A 6,620-nucleotide genomic window follows, 5' to 3' on the forward strand; every position below is an offset into this window, starting at 1 on the left:
AGGGTAGATACAGGGGAGTCGATTATTATGATCGAACTTGCCCCTGTGGAGCAGATGCGGTGGAGACAGTGAACCTTGTACTACTTTGCTGCCCTTTTTATTCAGATCTCCGCCTTAAGTTCATCTCCCCACTTTTATGTAATCTTCCTCTGAGCCCAGAAGCTATGATTTTACAATATTTAATGGCAGATTCAAAATCACGGATCACTCTGAGGTCGCCTCGTTCTGCACAGCTGCTATGGCTCGCAGGAGGGACCTAATGCGATGTCTATTAGATCAAGGTTTTAGCTAGATTACTATGTGGACCCGGTTTTAGCTTTTCAGCTCTCTCACTGCACTGATACTGTATTCTATTCTATCTCCACTCTGATATTCAGAGGATCCGTAATTATACTGCTGGTCTTGGACCGTAATAAAGATTTTGCGTTATCTTTGCATGGCCAGATGAAAGCAAGGTTACCTGAATATCCTACAGTCTCACACAGCAACATAAATTCCTTTCAGGTCCATATAACACTTGATATCACTAAGCCCAGATTTGTCTGGGTTTCCTCCTACTGCCATACAACTGTGATATATATTTCTAAAATAGTATGCAACGAAAAGTGGGGTGTGGGGGAAGAGAAGGGCAGCAAGTCTGCAGAACAGGACAAATTGGGCACAGCTCACTTCTCCTTGATTCTTAATAATTTGACTGCAGTCAAAAGAGCCGGTCAGACAGAAATATAGGAACAAATGAAGTTGTGATATACTAAATCAGACCCTGGTCCCTCGAGCTCAGTACTGTCAATGCTGGCAGCTGCGCTGCAGGTTTTCAGATAAAGACACTTCCAAATTCCACCTGAAGATTCAAGGGATTAGACTTAGCTGAGCTAAGACAGGGATGGCCAAAGACCAACACTACACGAGTTTGCAATGATGCTCTGAACCGTAAGGGGAATGCCCGACTGATCTCTCCCCTTCATCAAAGCCCTGTACAATTAGATCTTGTTCTTCCAGCCAAGAGACTAAGCCCAGGTTTGACATTTCTTTCAAAGATACAGATAAGCTAATTAATTCTGAACTGAAATTATTCTCCTCTCTCCAAAACAAAGAACGATCTTAGATCTCCTGGAGATGAACAGCACAGGGACATGTAGATCCAAATGTCTCTTGTGGACAAGAAACTGTTCAAAAACCTCAATTCAGTGACACTGTGGAAACCAATCCAGCTATCTTAATTTGGAGGATTTCTCAGCAGATGGGAAGGAAACTTCAACCTGGATGCTATTCCCCCTCCTTATATGAACAGCCTGGCTGGATCAGACCACAGGCCTATCTATTCCAGCATCCTCACAGTGCCAAAGTGGATGCAGATGGGAAGTCTACAGGGAGCACATGAAGGCATCACTTAGCTCCAGCTGTTTTTCTGATTCCAGAGATATCACCTCTATTTATTCATTTATAGGCTCTTTGTATACCGCTATTTCATTAGAAACGTCAAAGCAGTTTACAACACGTTAAAAAAAGGCAACCACCATAAATTAAAAACATCAAATATACAATAAAAACAAAGGTCAAGTGTTGTGAAAAGAGCATGCTCTTAATTGCCTGCCTGGTGCAACAGAACGGTTTTCAGCAGGCGCTTCGAAGTTTAAACAGAAGACGCCTGCTGAACCTCTGTTGGCAGAGCTTTCCAGAGAACTGGGCCAATGACACGGAAGGCTCGATTTCATGTCAATGTTCAAATCATTTAAACTCTATAAAATCTAGTTTCAAAGGAGATGAAGCTTCATCATATATAGGGGATATTTTACAAACGAATGCAAGCAAGAGTGAATTCGTTACAAGAAATTTTAAATGTCTCTATGCAAAGCACAGTAGCAAGCTGGAGGATGCAAAGGGAGACATCCTGGTTTGCTCCAATAAAGCTAAATTGAGGAAGGTAACCTGGAAAGAAGGTGATGTGGAAGGCTAGTGACCAACTAATTTCAGAGATGAAAGGGAGACATCCTGGATAAACTGAGGAAGGTAACCTGGGACGCACGTGCAAGAAAGGAAGATGCTTTAAATGCAATTATAATGCCAATATAGAGGTACTGATTAAACAGAAATTATAACTTTAGGGTTTCTATAGGTTTCAATTAATCATAAAATGGCATCAGTATTTGTTAGGGAAAAGCTTTAAAAGAGCAGGTCACTTTGGGTCACCAATGATTGACATTTGAGGTTTAGAAAGTCTCGAAGGTCACAAAAAGCAGAACCAAAAGGAGACAGAAACCACAAAGTTTAATTTCAAAAAGTCGAACAAGCGTGCACTTTGAAAACAACCTATGTAGTCAGGGCAGACACTTTCCAGGAAAGAACGAGATGTGGAAGGCTAGTGACCAACTAACTTCAGAGATTTGACATTAAAACATCTTTAAGTAAGAGGGGGGAACATCGGTGAGGGTATATAAAGAACACGTCATCACTCCCTGACCATCCAGAGGCGGATCCTATGTTCTCTGAGCTACCACTTAGTCCCAGCAGCCTGGGCATTGCTTTTGGAGCATGGGGGTGCCCCTCTGTTGAGTTCCTCAACTCACAGAGTAAGGAAGATCTTTCATGCCTACAAGCTACTTCATTGCTGCTAAGGATCCATTGGAGAAGCTTTGCTGATTTGAGAGTGAATGTGCATGCTTGTAATTTTCATCTTTCCTCTTTTAATAAAGCATTTATATTTGATGTCACACTTTTGATTACCGCTGAAAATAGAGAGTGCTTCAAAGGCACATAGCACACGCTATTGCCAACCCTACACCTATGTGTGGGAAGCGTGGGGTATTTGAGGTGTTGGGGTACTCCCTCTAGGTTCCTGGAGACAACCAAGATTCAGTGTTGTGAAATCCTTCTACAGCTTCCCTGAGTCATCTTTCAAGTCCATACCTACTGATCTCTCCCTTTCATCAGAGCCACATACAACTGGATCATGCTCTTCCAGCCAAGAGGTGAAGCCTAGTTTTGACATTCCCAAATTATCCTCTCCTCCCCAAAGCAAAGAAAGATTTTAGATCTGGAACTGATTAGTACAGGGACCCAAGTTATCCTCCTGACCAGTTGCCTGGAGGTGTACATAAATCTCCACTCAGGGGCTCTGTGGAAACCAATCCAGCCATCTTAATTTGGGGGATTCCTCAGCAGGTAGAAAAGAAACTTCAACCTAGCGGCTCTTCCTCAGAACAGCCCTGTGGAATCAGACCACAGGCCTATCTGCTTTATCTGGGGCGGCTCAGGACTTCATGGTTTCCATGACAAGCATGGGGCTGTCTCAATTTGTTTCTGGCCCGACGCATGTGTCGGGACATACCCTTGATTTGATCTTCGTCACTGGACATGGAGATGGTGATCTGGAGGTTGGGGATTTATCATCTATTCCTTTGTGATGGACAGATCACCGCTTGCTGAAGTTTAGGCTCATAGCAGCCCTTTCCCTCTGCAAGGGCGGGGGACCTATTAATTTGGTCCGCCCCCGGAGACTAATGGATCCTGAGGGTTTCCAAAGGGCTCTGGGGGTTTTTCCGACTGAGAAGACTGGCGCTCCTGTCGAAGCCCTGGTTGAACTGTGGAATACGGAAATGACCCGGGCGGTTGACACGATTGCTCCCATGCGCCCCCTCCTATGCAGAGCTCATACAGCTCCATGGTATACCTTGGAGCTGAGAGCGATGAAGCAAGAGAGGAGGAGGCTTGAGTGCAGATGGAGGCGAACTCCCGATGAATGCAATTACACCTTGGTAAGTGCTTGTTCTAAGCAGTATATAGTAGCGGTGAGGGCAGCAAAAAAGAGATATTTTGCTGATACTATTAAGTCATCACTCTCCCGCCCAGCGGAGCTCTTTAAAATTGTACGAGGGCTTTTACATTCTGGTCCTCGGGATATTATAGATTCATCTGTAGCCCGCTGTGATGAGTTCGCTAAGCACTTCCAAGAAAAGATCGCATGCATTCGCCGGGACTTAGACTCCAATATTATAGCAGTTGGACCTAATGAAGTATCCAGATCACGGTCTTGTCCTCATTTATTGGATGAGTTTCAGTCTGTGCAGCTTGAGGATGTTGACAGGATCCTTGGACTGGTGCGGGCGACCACATCTGTACTGGATCCTTGCCCCACTTGGCTGGTGAAAGCTGGCAGGACCGGAACCGCCGGCTGGGCCAAGGAGGTAATAAATGCCTCTTTAAGAGAGGGAGTGGTCCCTGACTGCCTAAAAGAGGCGGTGGTGAGACCACTCCTGAAGAAACCCTCCTTGGACCCAGATAACTTGAACAACTATAGACCTGTGGCGAATGTTCCATTCCTGGGCAAGATCCTGGAGCGGGTGGTTGCCGGCCAGCTCCAGGGGCTCTTGGATGACACTGATTATCTTGATCCATTTCAATCTGGTTTTAGGCCCGGTATTGGCACTGAAACAGCCTTGGTCGCCCTGTATGATGACCTCTGTCGGGAGAGGGACAGGGGGAGTGTGACTCTGTTGATTCTCCTTGATCTCTCAGCTGCTTTTGATACCATCGACCATGGTATCCTTCTGGGAACACTCACGGAGTTGGGAGTTGGGGGTGCGGCTTGGCAGTGGCTCCGCTCCTACTTGGTGGGTCGTCACCAGAAGGTAGTGCTTGGGGAACATTGCTCGACACCCTGGACTCTCCATTGTGGAGTCCCGCAGGGATCGGTACTGTCCCCCATGCTTTTTAACATCTACATGCAGCCGCTGGGTGCGGTCAACAGGAGTTTTGGGGTGCATCAGTATGCTGATGACACACAACTCTATTTCTCCTTTTCATCCTCTTCAGGTGAGGCTGTTAACGTGCTAAACCGCTGCCTGGCCGTGATAAAGGAAAGGATAGGAGCTAACAAACTGAAGCTCAATCCTGACAAGACCGAGACGCTGTTGGTGAGTGCCTTCAATGTCCAGATGGAGGATGTTCATCCTGTTCTTGATGGGGTTACACTCCCCTTGAAGGAACAGGTTCGTAGCTTGGGAGTTCTTTTCGATCCTTCCTTGTCTCTCGAGACCCAGGTGGCCTCGGTGGCACGGAATGCTTTCTATCATCTTTGACTGGTAGCCCAGCTATGTCCCTATCTAGACAGTGACGACCTCGCCTCAGTTGTTCACGCTCTGGTAACATCTAGGCTGGACTACTGCAATGTGCTCTACGTTGGGCTGCCCTTGAAGATAGTTCGGAAACCACAGCTAGTCCAGAATGCAGCGGCCAGATTACTGACGTGGACCAGAAGGTCTGCTCATATAACACCTGTTCTGGCTCATCTGCACTGGCTTCCTATTTGTTTCCGGGCTAGATTCAAAGTGCTGGTTTTGACCTATAAAGCCCTACACGGCATGGGACCGCAATACCTGGTGGAACGCCTCTCCCAATATGAACCTACCCGTACACTGCGCTCAACATCTAAGGCCCTCCTCCGGGTGCCATCCCATCAAGAAGCCCGGAGGGTTGTGACTAGAACTAGGGCCTTTTCGGTAGTGGCCCCCGAACTGTGGAATAGTCTCCCCGATGAGGTACGCCTGGCGCCAACGCTGCTATCCTTTCGGCACCAGGTGAAAACCTTTTTATACTCCCAGGCATTTTAAAGTGTATTTTAAATTGTATTTTATAGTGTATTTTATCAGTATTTTCATTATTGTTGTATTTTGACGTTGTTGGTTCTTTGTTATTGTTTGTTTTGATTTTTGATTTCGTTATACTTATTGTATTTATATATTGTGCTTGTTTTATCTCTTACGTACACCGCCCAGAGAGCCTTTTTGGCTTAGGGCGGTATATAAATTAAATTAAATAAATAAATAAAATAAATATCTAGTCCAGCATCCTCACAGTGCCTGATCAGATGCGAATGGGAAGTCTACAGGGAGGACATAAAGGCACCACCCTCCGATCTGACATCAGATGTGCGGCAGATAAAGGTGAGGCTTCAAAAGAACCACCAGCACCTTGAAATGGGCTGCCAATTGCTCCTTTGCTGGACTGGGGCACACTTGCACCTGCCAGTCAGCTGATCAGTGGTTGAATGAGTCTTTGCTCAAGGTAGGGAAAGCTGTTTCCAATGAATGGAAATCACTTCTCCCTCCCAGTGCTGCTCTGTGAAGCAGCCCCATTCAGCTCCTGAAGTTGAAAGAAGCAGTGTGGGGTGGCAAGCCAAGGGCTCAGCTTGGCTATGGGTGCCTGTTCACTTTCGGAAGCCACTGCTTTTTAGAAAGATCGGCTGTGCATGGGACTTCTCTGGCAGGCAGCCCATCCGAAAGGCACCTTTTTTCCCTCCCTCCCTGCACTATGAAAGGAGGGGGAAGGGTGCTTCAGAGAGCACTTTGCAGCTTTAAGACAGTCACTGTGCTCCCAACGGGGCAAGGGTTGCACTCAGGTCCTGCTTGCTTGCTTCCTATAGGCATGCTGCCATTGGCCTGATCCAGCAGGCTCTTCTTAAAGACATCTAAGATGTTCTCCAGGAGAACTCACACCCTGATGGGTCAATTAATCTGCAACAAATCATATTACACAGGAACTGAAAAATCCTACGATTTCCAAACCAAAATGGGGCCTCAACACAGCTGAACATCTACCTGTTGATGTCGCATCTTTGGGAT

Source organism: Rhineura floridana, chromosome 3 (assembly GCF_030035675.1).
Source record: "Rhineura floridana isolate rRhiFlo1 chromosome 3, rRhiFlo1.hap2, whole genome shotgun sequence".
Classification (NCBI taxonomy): domain Eukaryota; kingdom Metazoa; phylum Chordata; class Lepidosauria; order Squamata; family Rhineuridae; genus Rhineura; species Rhineura floridana.